The 21,220-nt window shown below is 38.2% G+C and overlaps 1 long non-coding RNA gene across 1 annotated transcript in view; it reads left to right on the plus strand.

The window, feature by feature from the left end:
• The window catches only part of LOC111923812 (uncharacterized), a 79,666-nt gene that overhangs the window by 14,951 nt on the left and 43,495 nt on the right, over positions 1-21,220 (plus strand). The window contains exons 4-5 of the long non-coding RNA XR_015290327.1: positions 22-138; positions 4,162-4,271. This is a non-coding gene — a long non-coding RNA (uncharacterized LOC111923812). The remainder of the gene's footprint in view (positions 1-21; positions 139-4,161; positions 4,272-21,220) is intronic.

Consider the following 21,220-nt stretch of genomic DNA (forward strand, 5'->3'; position numbering starts at 1 on the left):
GCATTTTCTTTTTGTTTGCAGAGACTGGCAGGATGAGATGACAGTTTTTTCTTACAGCCCTGTTAATACTTTTCACTAACAAGGAAAGGGAAAGAGAATAATTCTCTGCAATAATATTGACTCCTTTTGTGATCTAGGGTAAGTCACTGGACTATTGTATGCTCAGCTTCCTCAAGAAGAGAACAGTACTGATTCTGTGGCTGGCACAGGTGTTATGACTGTTACTGCAAATAAAGGATATTTTGTTTTTATGGGTTGAACCAGCTCAGAATATTTTCAATTCTCTCTTAAAAAAAAAAAAAAAAAGTTTCCAATCAGTCAGAGTGCTTCAGCCACCATATATTGAATTGTTCCATCATGCTGATGAATGTGAGGGTTTTGATATTTTTCTTTCTTTGTTTGTTTTTAAATATTTAATTTTTTAGAAGTCATAGGTGAATTTTTAAGTGAAAACTGTCATTCTGGGAAAAACAATTATCTTTAGAAAATATTGAAAGAGAATGTTTTTTACATTTTAGATAGTGAAGTCCTTGGCATTTCTGGAATAGGTCTGTCAGAAGTAAACCCTGGCTACTCTTTGTCATGTACAATTATTTCCTGTTCCTACCCCCATATTTTTTTCAGCCAAACTGAGCGTGCATTTATTGCAAGAGTAAAATTCTTTGAAAGATGAACTTACAGACCAAAGTGCATACAAGAAAGCTGAGGTGACTTTCAAGAACCTTTGAAGCCTTTGGACTCCAGTCTGATTTATAGATACTTGTATTTGTGTGTCTTCTCTCCTGGGGCTTCCCAAGGAATCAAAGGAATGACAAAATTTCTTCCATCTTAAATTCAAATACTGAGACATTTTTCTACAGTTCTGGCACTGGTGGATGTTATTATATGGACGTGTATTTAGGGCACCTCAGAGGCAACAGTGAACATTCTGTAACGTTTGACTGGGGCTTTGCAGAGACTGCAAAGACCTGGGCACAGCCCTATTCCCCAGCAGTGTCTGTGCCACCAGCTCTTCTAAATGCTTTGATTTGGATTTATGGTTAGACTGTAGTCAATTATTCAAACAAAAATTCCCATCTTCTTCATCAAAGCATGAGTGCTAATGACAGCTGGCAGTTTGCCTGATAAGAATTTCTTAGTGCTTGCATGATTTTATGGATGCCTTGAAGACAGCTTTTCCAAATTTCAAGTGCAAATTTTTATGTAGGAGTAAGCACACTTACTTCATCAGGTCTTAACCTCATTCAGAAATTCATAACTTGTCTACCCTCTTTCTTTCTGTAAAGGGACTGAAGAAATATTTATTTTATGTTAATTATCTATCTGCTGGAACTTGTTATAACAAGACAGAAAGCAAACTTCCCTTTTGGTGAGCAATCCAGTGATTGCACATTTTTTACCAAACTATAGTTTATAAATAGGGGGAAAAAAAAATCCAGACTGCTTAAAACATAATTATTAATGTAACAAAGCAAGGCAAGAACAACATCCAAAGAATTCATGTTTGAAGTCACAGATAATCCTGTAATTGCTACTTCTTGGTAAAATTCTGAGTATGTGAGAGGGAGCCTTTATTTTAAAATGGCACATACACATCAAAGACACTTTCCTTGTCTTTTATACAGTTTTTTTTCAAGTAAAGAAACACCCACGCAGAAAAGAGAAAAAAAGTTCTGTTGTGCTCGAAAGTCCGTTCGTTTCTGCTCAAAGTAAATTCTGGTTTTTGGCAGCCTACAGATGGAAATGTGTTTAACACTGCGAAGGTGAATTGCTGCTACAGCAAGGACTGGAAGTGGATGTCAGCACAAGGGAGTTATTGTCTGTTTTTTTGTGGCTGATTCTTTGCTGAAGGGTTTTGGACTAGCTATTGCCAGGCTTAGAGCAATGTTTGTTTCCTTTAGTTGCGGATCTTCATAAAAGCATCATGCAAGGAAAATTTGCCTTAGTGGGGATGAGAACATATTGCAGGTTTCAGTATTAAAACTGGAATCCTGACTCCCACGTGCATGGAGGCTTCTAGAAGAGCTGTCTGGTCAGGTTTCCTGAGAGTAGCAACCTCACCGTTTTGAGGTAGAAGATGTCAAGAATTGGCTGTGAGGATTTTTTTCCCACTGCAATTAGCCAGGACTTGAACGTCACCTGTACCAAAACTAATGTCTTAGAAATTAAGCACTCAAGTTTTAATAGAAATCTTTCTACTGAAATCTTTCTACTACACTCACACGAAATAATAGAGGATAGCCCAGATATATGATTTTTTATTCTCCTACAGTCGTATACTCCTGTATACTGCAGGGCGTGTAACTGCATTTTCATCTCTACAAATATTACAAAACATTTATAAGTGTTCTGTTTATCAGAATTTCCCTAGGACTTTTCTTTAAATGGTTGGTGGGAGCTGATGGAAATTTGTTGTACACTGAGTCATAATTGTGCTTTCTTATAACTTATGTTAGCTTATATATGGTGGGCTAACCCAGGTGCCTGCCAGAGCTGCTCCATCACTCCCCTCCTCAGCTGGACAGGGAGAGAAACACAGCAAGGGGCTCCTGGGCTGGGATAAGGGCAGGGAGAGAGTACTCACCAATTACCATTACAGGCAAAACAAACTCGATCTAGGGAAAATTAATTTTATTTATTGCCAATCAAGGTGAAAATTAGCTTAATTTATTGCCAAACAAGTCAGAGTAGGATAATGAGAATTAAACACTAAATCTTAAAAACACCCTTCCCTGCTTTCCAGTTTCAGCTTCACTTCAAATTTCTCTATCTCCTCCTCACAGTGGTGTAGGGGGATGTGGAACCGGGGCTGTGATCAGTTCATCACATGTCCCTACCACTCCTTCCTCCACAGAGACAGGGCTCCTCATATTCCTCCCTGGCTTTGGTGTGGGGTCCTTCCCATTAGGCACAGTCCTCCATGAATTTCTGCAAGGTGGGTGCTTCCCACAGGCTGCAGTTCTTTATGAATTTCCCCACTGTGGGTCCCTTCCACAGGGTGCAGTCCTTCAGGAACAGCCTGCTCCAGTGGGGGTCTCCCACAGGGTCACAAGTCCTGGCAGCAAACCTGCTCCAGGGTGGGCTCCCCTCTCCACAGGGCCACAGGTCCTGCCAGGAGCCTGCTGCAGCATGTGCTTCCCATGGGGTCACAGTCTCCTGTCCTCCACCTGCTCTGGCACGGAGCAAGTATCTGCTCCACTGTGGACCTCCATGGGCTGCAGAGCACAGCCTGCCCTCACTGTGGGCTGCACCATGGGCTGCAGGGGAGTCTCTGCTCTGGCATCTGGAGCACCTCCTCCCCCTTCTCCTTCATTGACCTTGGTGTCTGCAGGGCTGTTTCTCTCACACATCCTCACTCCTCTCTCCAGCTGCAGTTGCTCTTGTGTGACAACTTTTTCTCCTTCTTAAACATATTATCCCAGAATTGCAACCACTGTTGCTCAGCCTTGGTCAGTAATGGGTCTGTCTTGGACCTGGCTGGCAATGGCTCCATCAGACATGGAGGAAGCTCCTGGTAGCTTCTCTCAGAAGCCCTCCCTGGAGGTCCGCTGCTACCAAAACCTGGCCCCAAAAATCCAAAGCAATAAGTCATTGCTGTCTCTGCTAAAGTCTCTGCTGTCTCTCTTTTCTGAATTCCTGACAAAGATCCATCAGAACTGTGGTAGTGACCTCACTTCTTGTAGTTCATGTTAAATATAAATCTTTGGTATACTGATATTTGTTTCTTCTACTTTCGGCATTCTTTTGTCTTGAAACTGTAAGATTGTTTCAGCGTGGATTGCCGCTTGTTTAATGTTTTTCATCACATAACCATTTGATGTCCCTTTCTACTACTAAAGTACAGGTGGCAGTAAATGGCATATTTGATGCAAAAGATAGAGCACATTTAACTTTCAAAGGAATCTCATTTCTTTGCTTATGCTGAGCATGAATACCAGCACTTTGTGGCCTTGAAGGAGTCATTCCCTTGTTTTCCAATAGGTGCTAAAAACCACAGAGCTGATACGGGGCACTGGGATATAGGTGAAGGGTTTGGTCAGTTGTCTCCCTGATTGGCTAAAGTATGTTTCCAGACTGTTTTCATTTATCATTTCCAGAGAAGAGTGAAAAATATGTTCCCTATGGGCAGGTTTGGAGATGCCTCTTCTGCTTCTCTTGCAGCACCACCAAGTGATTGGGAGCAAGAGCAGCTCAGATGTGATGGAGACAATGGGGCTGAACCTCTCCTAGAAAGTCACAGGTCACTGTGAGCTGCAAAATCTTCAAGGACAGTAAGTAACTAAATAAACGCAGCTGATGGTGTATATCTGATCTGGGTATAAGGACCCTGTCTTAAAAGCAAGCAGTATAATTGGCATAACTCATCCTGTTAAAATGAGGAGGCGTTTTATCGTGGGTTTATAATGGCAGTGGCACTTAGCCAGCACTGGGGGCTATAGAACAGGATCCTACCAAGCAGTGTATCAGAAGACCAGTATTTCTTAGTGATGATTTTCTTGTGATTATATAAACCTTGTTGCCAACAAGTGAAGCTCTTCCCAAACTAGAGTTCTTCACATGACATTTCTGCAACTCTTTCTTCCCAAACTTTTAGGGCTGTCACATGTGCCATCGGAGTGCACTGCTGGGTAGACAGAAAAAACATCTTTCAAGAAAAAGTACATGCTTGTGAAAAATTGAGTGTGACCCCGTGCTTCAAACACTCAGTCCTGTTGTCATAGATATCATCATGAGGAAAACACAGGGATTTAGAAAGGGAACAGAGAGAAATATTTATTTTGCTGTAAAAAGTGACCTTGGAAATGTGCATATCAATTAAGCAGCATCTGCCAAGAAGTTTTTCTACAAATAGAAAACTAAAGAGCTTGCATAAAAGTACTTTTGTCTTTCTGAAAGAAATGGCTGGATGCCCACATGAATACCGTATCTTCACCAAAAATGTGTATTTTTAAAAATCTCTTATCAGATATACTGGGATGAAATTAGTCTTGAGAAAAAATGCTATTGAGAGCCAAAGGAAATTGGAAATAAGAAACTCCACAGTTGCAAGTGCTGGTTTAGATCTTTTCACGTGAGCCTGCTGAGAAAGAACAGAACTCTTGTGCCTCTTAAATATTTTCTTAACTCTTCCAATATCCAGCTCTGAAGGAGAAGGCTGTGGGCATTCATTGCATGTCAAGTGCGAGAGAGAGACAGAGCGTCTGAGGGATCAGAGCTCATTCCAGATAAACTAACCCAGAGCTTAGGGTGCCACAGCACTACCCCTTGACAGAATGAGCTAATATGTACTGAATAATTAGGTGTACTTATCTGCAGTGGCTTGGTTTTGCATGTCCTTTTGTTACACCTCTGCTGAGCTTTCTGATAGAAATAAATTTCAGGAGTTTCATTCTCGAGAGTTAAAAAATGGGGGAACTAGCCAAATAGTCTTGAGACTGGTGGGTGACCCTGGGAAATGGAAAAGGGAGGGAGAGACATTAAAGTGAATCATGATGTTCCAGTTGGGTTATGTGATTTTTGGTCTATCCATTTTAAGCAAAGCAAATGATTACTAAAGGCCAAACTATATTGTTTACACAACCAAAAAGTTTTACCTTTATGTACATAGCTTCCTTTTTAAACTTATTTTTTTCCCCTTCAAACAAATGCATTGCTCTTAAACTGTTTCTCAGGAAAGGAGGAGGAATAGACAGCTTTTATTAAACCTCTACTTGGGATAACATTGTCTCAGTTCTGACAGATGCTAACTACTTATCCTTGAACCTGTGATTGCTGAGCACAGGTTGATGGCTTGTGACCACAGCACACAATTTGATAGATTAAACTCTGTCAATCACCCCTGTAACTAGGCCAGCAAATTCCACCTTATTTTCACACACAGAGCTTTGCTTTATTTCTTTTTATGTGAAGGACCCATGAAAGATGGAAGATATGTTGGATGGAATCTGTTGATTTTCCTACTATTTCAGTTTTAGCCTCAATATCCTGAAAAAACAACTCTATGTCAATAGCTTCAGTCCATTCACATTTTTAAAACTGAAACCTCCTTTACCAAGCAGAATTAATCATAACCTGCTTTGTGCTTGTAGTTGATAACTGTTCCTGTAATATTCTCCTAATATGTGCCTGATCAGATTAAAGATTTGGAAAAATAATTAATGCCACATCTAAAAGTTTTTTTGAACGCTTCCATGGATGGTGATTCCACCACTTCCCTTGGCAGTCTGTCCCAATGTCTGACAACCCTTTCAGTGAAGAAATTTTTCCTAATATTCAATCTAAACCTCTTCTGATTCAACTTCAGGCCATTTCCTCTCATTCTATCACTTGTAACTTGGGAGAAGACACTGACCCTCACCTGGCTACACCCTCCTTTCAGGTGGTTGTAGAGACTAGTAAGTTTCCCCCTGAGCCTCCTTTTCTCCAGGCTAAACATCCCCAGCCCCTTCAGCCACTCCTCATTGGACATGCTCTCCAGACCCTTCCCCAGCGCTGCTTCCCTTCTCTGGATGTGCTCCAGCACTTCAATGTCTTTCTTGTAGAGGGGGGCCCAAAACTGAACAAAGGAGTCAAAATGCAGCCTCACCAGTGCCAAGTCCAGAGGGAAAATCGGTGCCCTGGTCCTGCTGGCAGCACTGTTTCTGATGGTGGATGGCAGTTTTACTCTCTCCAAGCATACATTATTAGAGCCATAGGTAATTCCCTGATTCCCTGGAATGTAGATTGCATTTGCAAACTCTGGTCTCTTCCCACAGCCTGAGGGAGTCTTTGTTGGTGTAAGGAGTTCTTTGTTGGAGCTGGCAGCAATATAGGGGCATTATAAACCAATGATCAGCGAAGAAAACTTTTATTTTCCTCCTTTCCCAAGAGGAAAAACCACAGCTAAAGGCTAAAAATGTGTTGATACTATATGACACCAAAATCTGCATCATTTTACAAAGAATTTATTGAAAAAGGAAAAATGTTTCTTTGCTGCAAAAGGAAAGGAATGGAATGAGATGAAGTTTTCTTTGAAGATAACTGATCCATGAAAGTTACAGCATTACCATGGCAATGGCTTACACACAGTGCAGGTACTCTTGAACTGCAAAAATTGGTGCTACCTGGCTTCGTCTGCCAAGTCCAGCAGCTTCCTGGTTTGTGAATTGCACTGGTTGAAGTGTCCAGTTTGTATTCTACTTGCCTAATTTTTCAAGTGGAGCTTTGGGTTTACAAGCAAACAAAAATACCTTTTCTTTTTTGCTCCTTTTGTTCATGCTGGGCATTTTTCTGTCAAGGTGTCCAAACTGGGTGATAAGAAAGGCAGTAGGAATAACATGTATTTAATTGCATGCTAGTCAGGCATGAGAGAGCATGCAGGAAGAGCTTTAGATGACTTTTGTGTGTTGAATTTGGATGTCAACTTCTCAAAAACAAAGGAAGCCAAGGCAAAATACTTCTGGCCATGAGTCCTGGCCATTAGCACAAAACACTGGAGTTTGGCTGTAAAAACTAAGGCGGACATGGAGATTTTAGATGGATACCAATGGCCTTTATGAGGAGTGGGAAAAGCTCTTTGTGGTCTTTGTGGACACTCACAGGTCCTAACTCACAGGTCTTGTTATGATTAGGGAATTCATTTAATTCAAATTAGCTGTGGAATGGTTTATTGAGAAAATTTGACTTGAGTTCCTAAATTCATTGGAAAGCTGGTAGCATGAACTACTTTTCTAACCTTATGTTGTAATTTTCAGCAAACTTTGTTCAAGCAGCTAATTTACTGATAAAACTAGAAAAATGCTTGATTCTGTAAACAACATTAAGTTTTTGCCTGCAGAACTGCTGCTTTTATTTCAAAATGCATGTTCTTACAAGCTCCTTCACTCTTTGTTTTAGAATTGTATGGAAGTGTTTGCACGTGTGGTATGGTAGAATATGTTTGCCAGGAAGCTTGATAGCTAACTTCTTGGCCATTCTGCCTATTCATCTTCCAAGACAGGATGATTTCTCACCACAGAATGTTGCTGTGTCCTCTTGTGTTTTAGAAAATGACCCATGTGATAGCATGAATATCTTCAGTCTAGCTCAACTGACTGGTGCAAGTCCTATTAAAAATTTGATTATGCCAACATAGACTTCCTGGTGAGCAGTGCATGTTTACCACTTTCCTGAGACATTTTTCTGCTGGTGTTGCTGTACCACAATCCATCTACAGATATTTAGTTATGTTTCCATCATGGTGCTGTAGTCAAAACAGTAACCACAACTTAGTCCAGTGCTTGAATCTCTATCTATCTCCCATCTTCCTGTTTCCATTTCAATGTGTTTTAATATGTGAGGTTAAAATAAAAATCTTTCTGGAGTAGATGGAAAATAATTGGCTTCAGCTTCTCTCCTCTTTCCTTTCCCCACTCAACCCACCTGGGCCTATGTTTATTGAACTCCATACATTGTCAAGACAGTATTTGTAAATGGAATTTAACTGTAGGTGAGGAGTACAAATGTAATAATATTACACAACTCTTGTTTAATTTTGAAAGCTCCATCCTCTGCAACAGCGCTTATAATGGACGGTTCAAGCTGAATTATCCATTATTGCTCCCAAAGTTTACAATTAAACTATCGATCAAAGCTGGCAGAAAATTCTCAAGCAGTCTGGGTGTGTACCAGGCTTGTTTTAGATGCAGGCTGAGGGAGAGAAAGCCAGAAGCAGCCTTCAGCTAATCCTCTTAGTGCTAACTGTCCTGGATGCAGCAGTGATTATGTATCGTGCTTATACAGTTTTAATAGTGCAGGTCCTATGCAATTTGCGACCTCTATTTCTGCCTGGAAAGATTGGAGCTTAACAGGTTTGGATCCACAGGGAACCAGCTTCGGCTTTTAGGCTTCTTCAGACACTGCAGAATGCATCTTTTCTGGGGAATTCCACAATAAAATGACTGTTATTTATCATTACAAACCTCTTTATCATTTAGTCAATAAAAGGCCTCTCTCTCTCACTTTTTTTTTCCATGGTGTGCTCAGAGTCAGAAATCTGTATTAGTCTCCCCTGGCCTGAAGGCAAGAGATGTCAAATGCTAAATCATGATCTGCCCTGGCTTTCTGGCTAAATTGTGTATGAAGGCCTGAGGCAAAAAGGTGCACATGCTCATTATTTGAAACAGAATGATTTTTTCCCCTTTCTTTCCTTTTTTTTAAAAAACATATTGAGACATATATGGTAACACACATACAGTAAGCTTCCTAAAAGTATCAAACCTGAAACAAACCAGCCAGAGCTAAATATCTCAAATATATATGCTTGCAGATTGGGAAATAAGAAAGGGATTGTCAGGAAAAATCAGATGATCTTCCCCTTTTGAACTTTTTGTTAGCGTTGGGGAAAAAAGTGTTGGGAATTGACAGCAAGGTGACAGATGTGGTAAATAATGCATCTGGTGAATTCACCCTCCTTTTTTTGGAGGGGGGAGGAGAAGTTTGAAATGAATCTTAGTTTGATATTGGTCAGGAAACCCTTATGGAAACATATTTTAAAGCCTGTGATTGTTTTGCAAACTGTTTTGTGTGTTTTTTCATCTGCTTATTTGTTTGCAGTTTTGATAGATCACCCTCCTTACAGGGTATTTTTACTATCCCAGGTTGACAAAGAGACTTTTGTGGAGAGGTTTTAGGATAGTCATCCCTTGGGTAAATTTTTGTGTGAACGTATTTGCATATATTTGCCAAAGTCCTTCAATTCTGTATGTAGTCTCTGAAGGATGTATAATGCATACCAAAATATAGGTGGAAAACTTATTTAAAGCGTCATGCTTGTCTTTGAAGCAAATTTAAATTTGTTATTTATTTATTTTGACACTAGGGAAATGTTTGAGATTGTTGTTTTCCAGTATTTGTTTAGCAGAAGGTGACAAGGAGCTCCTATAAAAGCATATTAAACTTCACTATTTCCACTCTGTGGAGTGGAGTTTCAAAAGCTGCAATGAAACCTGGGTAGATCCTCTGGAGAATCTAAACAATGTATGTATTATTTTTAGTGCTCAATATTTTCTGTGTTCAACAACAAAACATTCTACATATTTATGCTGACCACCTGCTCTCAGTGTGAGCATGAAAGCAACCACAACTTGGAGAAGAAAAAAGGCTCGCGTGTAACAGGGACATTATGTTCAGCCAGCGGAATTTTTGACATTGCAATTTCAATTTATATTCCAAAAGACAATTTCTTCAAGCCTTTTGTTGCTAGTTACAAATACTGGGTATGAACTGAGGCTGCTTGAATTCAGATGTTCTCTTTCTGATGTGTTTAGGGGAAATTATATGATTGGATAAAAGTTTTCAGGGAAGGCCCCTCAATGGGATGACATGTCACTGGCTGACACCTCCACCTAAAGCAAACTCTCTGAGCTCAACATCTTTTGAGCCATTCAATTTCCAGTTCTAAGTGGAGTGCTTTAGTTTTAGATATATCTTAAATACAAATTGGTTTGGTTTAAAATGTCACTGATTTATTAGAACTGTTCTAATATGCAATTTTTTAGTTATGACTGAAATGGTCTGCATTGTCAGTGTGATTTTTCCCAATTTAAAATAATGCATTTTGAGAGGCCTTATATCCTGGTCTTTGTAGTCAGATAAAAAATGAGGCTGCTCTGTACACATCACTGGTTCTGTATTTCTTCCAGAGAAAATTATGTCCTTTTGAAATTACTTGAGTTCTTCCCCAGCTGTCACATATATGAGACTGAAATTAAGGAGAGGACTATGGTTTTCAAAACCTGACACGGTCTCTGCTAGTTTGCAAAGTTAAATTAAAACCATCTTTATGAATTTAACATGCAGAAATCATGCCTGACATTGATCAGAACATAAGTGAGTGAAATAAGTTGATGTTTTCATGTTTGTCATATTAAAACAAAACCAAAAACAACCAACCAATATAAAACAGACGTTCCACACGAACTTTTCAGCAATCTCACTTTTTCCTTCAGGTTATGATAGAGCTTACTAGAAAAGAAAAGTCCTTATTAAGCACAGCACTTCAGAATTGTTAAGGGGACTCATACAAATTTTAACAGAAGTTGTTTGCTTCTTCTGTTTAAGCGTGAGACAGTTCTGTGCTCCTTCCTTCTGCGTGTAATTGTCCACATTTTGCAAAGCTTGACTTCTCTGCTACCTTTTTGTTTCCAAGATATCACATGCTCTTTTTCTACATCCATTTCAAGTTCTTCAATAGACTTCTTCTGGAACATCATGGAAATGGAGAATTTAAGAATAATACTTGTCTCCTAAATTTTATTGCAGAATTCTCATGGGTGTTCATTTTGTTTGATTTTTTTGCTTCATTTTTTTTTTCCCCCTTGTTATTTTTCTTTAAAATTGAATCCAGTGTGACCATATATTAGTGCAATATGTCCTAATTCTTTTTGCACTGTGGTTTTCACTCAAATTAACTCAAGTGAAAACATAACAGTTTCACTAAAATAAAGTGGCGAATTAGACCCATAAGTTCTTTATTTGTTACACAGGAGCAGAAAATACTTGGGACTGACAGACTTTTAACTGTTGCCTCCTTTCAACTTAATCACTGTGCCTAACTTCCTTTAAAAGCATTTTAAAGTTTAAAAACAGAGGAAAAAATAATAGTGCACTTCCAAAATGAGACCTTATACTGACACTCTTTGTCATACTGTGGGATTTTATGCCTAGTTAGAAATCATAAAAATAAGATTTGTAATATAAAAGGTGGACAATACAGAAGTGTATCTGTAAGAAGTGAGAATCACAATTACATGTTTTGAACTCCCTACATGACTCTGAAGTAATACATTTCATTAGAAAATACAATTATAACTATTTTCTTCTTTTTTCCTTCAGTTTGGCAATTTGCAGGAAGCTAATCTCACTGTCTGTGTCCTCCAAACTGAAGCTGCCTTTAAGAAAAGGAGTGCTTCAATGAATGAGACTGTTTGCATACTTTTAGTGATGTGTTTGTTTTAATTTAGTTGTAAGTTCATACTTTGGTAGGATCCATCTCAATCTTATCCCCCAGCTATATGTGTAATTCAGGCTTCCTGTTTTAAGGTCATTCCTAATACAGAAAATTGTCATTATATTGGATATAAATGCAAGGAGGGATTTTAAAATGTTCATGAGCTTAGTATAGGTTTTCTTTATTTCAGAAGTCAGCTTCTGTATACTTCCCATGTGGGATTGCTGGATAATTTTTTTGTTAATATCCTTGTACAACTCAGAGCAGTAGCCTGAGTCAAACACAATATGTCAACCATTTCTACTTTTCTCACGGATTTTCATTGTTCCTCTGAAAAATAGATTTATTTTAGCCCTTAATTTATAGTTCCTATAGCATGTGCATGTTAAAGTCCCATATATGAAAAGAATAAAGTAACTTCACCCTGTCTTTTAACTCAGCAAAACTCCATCAGTTACAAAAAGGAGCAGCATTTCTGTGGGAACATTTTGAGATTTTATTTTTTAACTGTAGTCTCTACAGTGTTTGATACCACCCTGTCAGTTCCATGATTGGGCTGCTCAGGACTTGAATCTGTCAGGTGGTAAACACCCATCACTATTGTCCTGTCAGACATGGCTGTGTTTACACGGCTGATCACACTCCAGACCCTCTGCATTCTTGGTATGTGGGAGCATGCTGGGATCTAGAGGTAAGCTGAGCTTTAGAGCAGTGTGAGCTTGGGAAATGAGACAGACCTGGGTGTTCAGCAGGCTGTACCACATTGCACAGATGACAGCTTGAGGACTGTGTATGTGCACCACCTGGCAAAATGTCAGTGATCAGTCTGTGGTTACTTACCATGCTATAACTGTAATTTAAGGCCACTTGCTCTGGTGGTGCTTGCCACCACTTGTGCCGCCTACTCTAAAACAGGAATCATGATGACAAAGCCTTAGCTTGTTGTAAGGACAGAAGAAGGTTTGGAGGGTGGGGGTGGGAATCTAGCTCAGTTTTGCTTGTGGAGGGCTGTGGAAACTTCTTTGTGTCAACCTGAGAAGAGGAGAGGGCTGGCAGGTGGGAAGAAGGGGGAAGGAAAAGACAGTAAGATGGTTTGGTACCAGGACAGGAGGTAGTAGGGAGGCATTTTTTAAAAGCTGATCCACCAGCACTGTTGAAACCATCTGTGGCACTTTTTTATTTTTTCTTTTGTTTGTTTGTTTGTTTTTGTATTGTGGGCGTGGTTTGTCCTTTTAACTCTTTATGTTCTGTCTTTTATTTTCATAATCCTAAATTGTATGTTATCTGAGACTGGTGTTTTCTGTTTCCTTTACTTCTAAAGCACACAGCAAGTGTGGCCATTCTCCCTGTTGTAGCCTGCCAAGTACTGCTGGATTAAAAAAGCGAGCAGCAGAAAGAAGAATGGACAGTTATTGACGCTGTGCTTATAGGGCCACTGGCAGACTTGCTTCCTGCCACTTGGGTACTGGAATTGGATTTTAAAATCAAACATTATTTTCTGTAAGGAAGCATTTATTTTCAGAGTCCTTGGCACACAGTGGCCTGAATACTGCAACCATAATTCTGGCATAACTCCCAACAGACATCTAAGTTACTTTTTCCTTAATTCAGGTCTGCAGGACTGTGCTTTTCAGTACAAACATGTCATATGTACGTGGCCTGATTCCCAGAAGCTCCGAGCAGACCCATTGTATGTTGCCAACAAAGGGAATGGAGAGAACAAGACAGCTTAAAATGTAGTTAATGAAATTATTCATGTTGTTTTCATAATTACATTTACATACAAATCCATTGTCACAATGTGATGTGTTGATTAGTATCCGGAGAACTTCATATAATTAAACTGAGCATAGGGAATTAGCAGTCAGAGAAACACCATGGTGCTGTTTCTAGCACGATTCTGTTCACAGCTGTTTGATGGACTGAGAGGTGACCACAATGTGAGAACTGATCGAGAGGCAGCGGCTCCCTTCCTTTGCATGCTGGTATCATCCTGTGTCTGCAAAGGGAATTTCCCTCTGAAGCATCAGTGTGTTGGGTGTTTGGGACTGGCACTTGGTGATGATGAACATTACCTCGGTGCCTGATCTTGGCAGCGAGAAAACACCCATAAATCTGCTCCTTTTTGCCATAAATGTCTGCAAAGTTTGCCATGAGCTGCTGCCAAAGATTTGTATTCAGCAGCACACTGCATCTGGAACGCACTCTAACAAAATCCCCACATCACTCAAAAGGGGAAACTTGTGCATTGTCTCTGCTCTAGATTTCAGCTGTCTGACCATAAGCAAATGCATTACATTCCCTTTTGCCACGTGCCAAGCTGCAGTTGTGTTTGGGAATGTTAGCAGGGCTATGTAGCATGTGTAAAAGACTTTGAATGGGGAGCTTAAGTAGTTGCAGTCATTACAGAGTTGACAAATATTGGGTGTGAACAATATTTATATTCAATAAAGTTCCATGACAAAGACAACAGTCATATGAGTCTCTGCTAGTCCAGCCAAAAAACCAGTTTCTCCTAGGGAAAAGAATTGGCAATATCTCTTTAGGCTGGAGATTAGAAGAGGAGATCCGGTTTTGGAGATTTCCTTGTTTGTATATTCTAAGACCATTGGCTCAGTAACTTATCCACTAATGGATAGTACCAGATGATTCAGAGCCATAAGATCCAATGGCATGTTATTTAGCAAACAACAACAAGGAAAAAGACACAATCCAAAGGCTTAGTTTTACTTTGTAATGCTTTCCATCTTGCCATGTTATTTGTAATTTCCCTTCAGATGTGTCGTAAGGTGATTGCAGTGTACAAAGTGCTCTTATGGGGTTGGAGAGAGTTCAAGGAATTGTGGCAAACTAAAATGTCCAATCTGCATTTTGATCTGCAATGTTAGTGCTTGAAAATAGTTCCCAAATATAATAACTGTCTTGTAATAATCCTCATATGTTTTGATAAAAAGATATGTTTGAAGGCACTTTGTATATGCACATTACTTGTTTCCTGGCTGCAACTGAACCACACTGAGATAGCAATGTCGAAGTGTTGACACCTCCTTGATTTAGGTTCTACTTTTTGCACTCATGGGTATTTGAACTCATGGCTGTTTCAATTTTCTGATATTCGTGGTAAATTTGCATTCCTTTTCTGGAATATTCCTCCACATTCTCATTCGGAAAATGTCTGCTATATAATATTTATAACACAAGCAGAAACACTTGTGCTAGTCTGCCAGTTTTATTACACTGACTTGACCCTCTCAATGCTAGATGTCAGTGTAAAAGTATACTTACTATTACACTTTATTGCACCAACAAAGACAAAGGTAATAAATTATTATTTTTGACTGAGTTGTCTCTACATTTATAGGAAGATCTACTCTACAGTCTGTATGCTTCACTTCAAAAATGCATCTGTATTAATCTGTGGTAATGGCAGAGAATAAAATTTATTCTACAATTTTGAGAAATTATGGTTTAATTAAATTGATCTACTGAGTGCTTGAAGGTAGCTTGTATGAAATATATAGAGTACACTGTAAGATTCAGTTGTTATCATTAAAAGAATATTATTGCATAAGATAAATGTGATCCACTTATTTCTTTGATTTCTTCTAGTATCATTTTTCTTTCAAAAATGAAATCTGTTATTTTGAGGGAATCTTTCCTACTGTTAAGCAGATTAATGATCATACATGACATTATCGGTTCTGCATGCAGTATATAACTTTTGTGTGGATTCCTACACTAATATTGCACATCACTGGTGACTGACAGTAACAACTCATCCACCTAATTTTTTGCAGCCTGATTCCAGATATCTTACCTGACAGCATTCTGATTTTTAAGTGCTCATTTTTCATCTAAATTACTTTTTCTCCATATGGATCTTTGCAAAAGACTACCAACAACACAATCCCTGCCATTTACAGGATATAATCTCCTCATATTTTAACCTCTTTTTTCTTCCTGGACTACTTGTAACATAGGCATTTTTTCATGTTTAGCTGGGATGATTTCAAAGAGCATGGTACACACCATATCAAAAAATACTTTTTCATTTGGATGTTCATTTGGGTGGGTTAGGATGGGTTTTTTGGGGTTTTTTTTGTGTGGGTGTGGTGAAACTGGATTAAAAATTCCTTGACAATCTGTAAATAAAGTTATGATAAAAGTTTTTAGGTGAGCTTCCTATAGAATTTTTTAAAAACTAAAAATTAAAAAAATAAAATAATTAATTGTGTTTACTACTATAAAATGCACATAGCGCTCTGGTAGGCAACAAACTGTTGTGAGGAAATTAAATATTGTTGTACTTTTATGAGAGTAATACAGAGTGAAAACAAGTCTCACAAAGCTTGCTTCCACTGTCTGTAGAACTTACTTCCAGTGTGTAAAATGCTAGATCTCTAGTGGCCCTGCTCACTGAAGCAAACAGAAAGTTTAGTTCAAAGCTGCCCTGGACAATTTTCAGTCTTTCCTGTTTTTGCTGAAGTTGAAGACAGCAAGTCCCATGTAGGGCCATGGTCCAATGGGGTGGGTGGTGCCTGTCTTCTCAGTCATACTGGCAAATAACACTAATTTGAAATGTTCATATGGAAATTCCAAGTAATTGAGTCTTAGAAATAAATCAGGAGGCCAAATCAAGTTGGCTTTAGAATTATTTTTTTTTTCAAATTGGAAACGCATTTTAAATATAGGATTTTTATGGAGTGTCATGATGACGATGAGTGTGTTTCTTCTACTTTGTGGTTTTATCTCTGGATATTCAGATTTCATCCAGTCATACCTTTTTTTTGCTTCTAACATCCACTCATCACTCACTTCATTAACACATTGAATCTCTGCTTGTTTTTAAAATCCCTTTATTTCGTGTATCAGTTTGTATATTTTTACCTGTGCCTTCTGGACTATTTTTCCTCCTCTTGTCCTAAACCGGTTGCTTTTTTGCTGTGCAGTTGCCTTAAGTCTTAATTCTGCTTTGTTACAATATTCCAGAATTTAAGTCATAAGATCAGTCAGATTTTACTGCTTATATCTTGTTTTCAGGTGTGGCTGTTGCTCATAAGTGGTTCTAACTGAGTTTTTTTTTATGTCTTGCCTGAAAATCTGCAGGGATTATTTCCTTTTCTTGATCCTAGTCTGCTTGAGATAAACAGTGTAATTTTTAGTAGCTAATAAGAAAGAAAAAAGGGGAAAAGTAAAGATATTTATATTCTTTTCCTATTACCAGAGGTAAATGGAACCGAATCTTAAATCTTAAGGCATTTGCTGTCCAGTCTGCTGTGTTTTGGATACTATTAGCATGTATACATTTCTAGATTTTCTTCATGCCTAGGAAGGACTTAAATATGCAGTTTCTGTAATTTTCCCACTGACCCATGTAGCTGAGAGCTATATTGCTAAGTTTTCTTCATGATTACTAGTACAGAATTTAAATTTGGATACTCTAGCAGTATTTTGTGGCTTTGCCATTAGCTTCTCTTTTATAGATGTGAATCCTAAATGCTATGTGTCTCCCTAACTGTGTGATGCAAAAAGATATGATTTGCCATTATAGTTCCAGTCTTAAATCCATTCAGCTTCTGAGTCTTTGTGAACAGCTTCATGGAAGTAAAGATTGGGATTATGAGTCATAAAAGTGCCATTTTATTTTCTGTATATATATTGTGGTCAAGGAAGAACCAAAGTAATGTTTATAAAAGAACACCCTGGGAAAAGTTATATTGATTTTATCTAGCCTACCCATGCTTTTTCATTTTTAATCTTAGTACTTTCTCTGCTAGACATGAATTTTTCCTCTTTTAGTGTTTTCAGTAGCTTAAATTTACTCACCTTTGGTGACATCAATGATGGTTGCCACAACTGCTCTCTTAGGTTCCTGGAGCTCCATGAAGATACTCACTGTTATACTTATGAAGAAGAAGAATAGAAAAATCAATTTTACTTAGAAGGCAATTGGAAAAAATACATTTTTGTCCTGCATTCTACTTTCAGGATGTTTTATTCAGGGTCTTTTCTAGAGGTAGTGTTGTCTGAGTTCTGAGTTCTGTGATTATCTTTAGAATTGACTTCATGCTTGCAATATTCATAATTTCTTTCCATTAAGCTTTTTTTTTTTTCTTTTAATATTTTCTGAAAAAGAACTAAAAGAAGTGTTGGGTGTGTGCCATGGCAATAAAACTTTTCTGAGGCATGGATGTAATTATTTGAAAGGTTACTTTGAAATTTTGTTTAAGCTTCTACAGGACTAAGCTGCACACTCGATCATGAAGATTCTGGGTTTTCATGGCTTCAGGTTTTAAGATTGTTTAAGGCTGAAGTGTGAAAATCAGCAAATCCATTCCCAATATGCAAGAGTCACATCTTGCTTTCCTCTCCTTCTGGGTTCATAGAACAAATATATTCAGGAAAAGTAAAATACAACAGTGCAAAGGTGGATGAAGCACATTAAGTTAGTCCATCAGTTTCTCCAATGAGGGGCTGTGTCACTGACAGCAGTGAGGCTTCAAGAGGACTGCTGCAGCAATTTTCTTTTTTTCTGCAGAAAATTTTTGTTTTCTTTTCGCTCCTATCACCTACTTCCTTTAGTTATGTGCAAATGTGTGAGTGAGAGAAATAAGAAGGAAGAAGAAAGATTTTTCTAAATGTCAGCTACCAGGAAAGGAAATGAAACATGAGTCTTCTATATGTTTTTGAGAAAAGGAATTTTACTGTATATAATGTGTGTGTATATTTACATAGCTATATTAAAAAGTTAGATGCTAGCAATAATCAATGAGCACATATAAGACTGTGATTTTTCAACATCAGATCAGTCGTGACAGAAGCTATCCTTTTACTTTTTCTGTGAATATAAAAAGCCTGGAAAATGGAAAAGATTATGTATTTAGAATATATTGTATTCAGTTATTTTGATTTTTGACTGCAGTTTCTTTAAATTCTTTTTTTGCCTAGTGTTCAAGGGTGCACGAGTGTCTAAGGAAATCATAAATGTCTTCTAAGTTGTTGATTTGAGTATGAAACACATTTTTTTTGTGTTAACACATGAATGGGTGTTTTTCAATTACTTTTCTTATGCACATGAGTTTCTACTCTTAAGCACTGGGATTCTCCTTGTAACAACTCTCCACTTTCAAATTTTAGGTAGTGGGTCCTCCAAAAAGAAAATAAATAGTGGTGTGCATGAGAAAAAAGGCCAGGTTGTTCTGGTTTTAGCTGAATCTGCTGTATAAAACCACTTTCCCCAGCAGTCATACATGGTCTGATCCACCGGAATAATTAATTTAGGAGTATTTAGTCGTAGAGTTGAAGATCAAATCTCTAATTAGTAGAAAGTGATTTTTGTAACAAATATTTTTTGTGACTTAAATATAGGCTCTCAAGCTCTTTTTGGTATTACAAGATTCCAGCCAGCAGTGTTGTGTGGCATTACCCTGGAACACAAAACAAAAGCTGGAGCTAACAAGCACGGCCCCTCAATCTATAGTTGATGTTGTTTTGCTGTTTATACAGAACACCAGGTCTCTGGATAATGAGGATGATGGAGAGATGATAGCTTGATTATCCTGCTGCTGTGCTTTTGCTGGGAACTGATGAATCCTTCACACTTTTTACTGTCTCAGGCCAATGGTACTGGGGAGGATGAGAAAAAAATCATAAAGATGACATGTTTGCTGTCCTGTTCCCTGATGGGGCTCCAATGTATTACCTGGATCTAATTATCTCATCTCCAGTTGACAGAGAGGCTTCCATGGCATGCTTTCCATCACTGGGAGTCTCCGCCAAGCTTCCAGTGGGCTGTCTAATAGCTTGATATATTTTTGGACCTCCTGCTCATTGGATGAACAAGCCGAAGTAAATCATGTGTTGACCTCAAAGCATTTATAAACTGTAGAACATTATATTCTCATCAGAGCCATAGGGGCAGTAAACTATAGTTTCTCTGCTGTGAAACATGGTTTTGGTTATGCACTGTGTTACTAGGGTTGTACTTAAACAATAATATATCATTTGTGGCACATGTCGCCTTCTTTATTGAAAGGCAAAACAAAGAGTTGAGGACAAAAATCATTACTACTTTAGCAATTTTTCACAAAATGCTTTTGTTTTGTACTTGACACACAGATGGGACATTGTACTGCAGTGTAAATGATGTATAGCAGCATGACAAATTTCATTTCCTTTCTAAAAGTAGAATAAGAATAGTGGATGAATTTGGGGAAACGGTGTTAACTTTTTTTTTGTTAGTGTTAAAAATAAATTAAATAGAGGAATAAAAAAAAAATTAAAAAAAAAAGGAAAAAAAAGAGATCGATTCTAAGGGAAAATTCCTATTGGAAACTATTTGAGCCCTTTAATTGTCTTGGCAGATATTGATTAAAGCGCTTAAATGAAAATATTGAAAACAATAAACTCACTTGTGTTAGAGGTTTTGAATCACTGCAATAGTGATAATCCATGACCAAGGAAGAAATTCACACAAGGTGTTACATGTTACACCACAGCTGGACTAAGTAAACAATAGAAGATAATTCTGAGGAAAGTAAACCGTATTCTCGGCACTGCTTTCGGTGCTTCAACCATGTTAAAGGAATATAAATGCTGCTTCGCAGTCTTGCTTCAGTTTAAGTCTGCATCACCACGGTATATTACTGTGTGACACATCACACTGTGAAAGGTGTCTGGTTCTGGGGAAGAGTAAATTTTATTTAACATATCCTTGTTATTAATATTTAGTAATATTCAGTAAGAAAAGAAGAATTGAATGGCTGTAACATGAGATTGTCCCAGCCCCGGCGCAAGCACCAGGATTCCATATTGTGAAGTGCTGTGCACATATGAAAAGAAGCACAAATTGGTGAAAAAATTTCCACTCTTTTCCCAAAACTTTATGTGAAAGTATTTTATCTCAGTCTGGTTTCAGGTGCAGCTGAAAACCAGTCCCATGGTTCTAAAATACAACACAATTATTTTTCTCTTTGTTTCAGCAGGTGCTGAGTTTTGCCATTTTCACAGTAGCCAAAGCTAAGGAAGTTTTTAGCTATTTAGCTTTGTGACTGCCAAAATCCTCAGTCTGGACTGCCATATCTAGATTGTAAACAATTAAAAGTTTGAGGTTTCCACATCTACCAGTCTAGGGATGGTGTCTTAGAAACATAATGTCTGTCTGCAAAGTATGGGTCTGAACATGAGTCATCCTTTGAAGTCCTCTTTCCTCTCTGCTAGCAAAATTTTGAAATATTACAAATTTCTTTGAAG

This window comes from Cyanistes caeruleus, chromosome 1 (genome assembly GCF_971803275.1).
Source record: "Cyanistes caeruleus chromosome 1, bCyaCae1.hap1.1, whole genome shotgun sequence".
Taxonomy (NCBI): Eukaryota; Metazoa; Chordata; class Aves; order Passeriformes; family Paridae; genus Cyanistes; species Cyanistes caeruleus.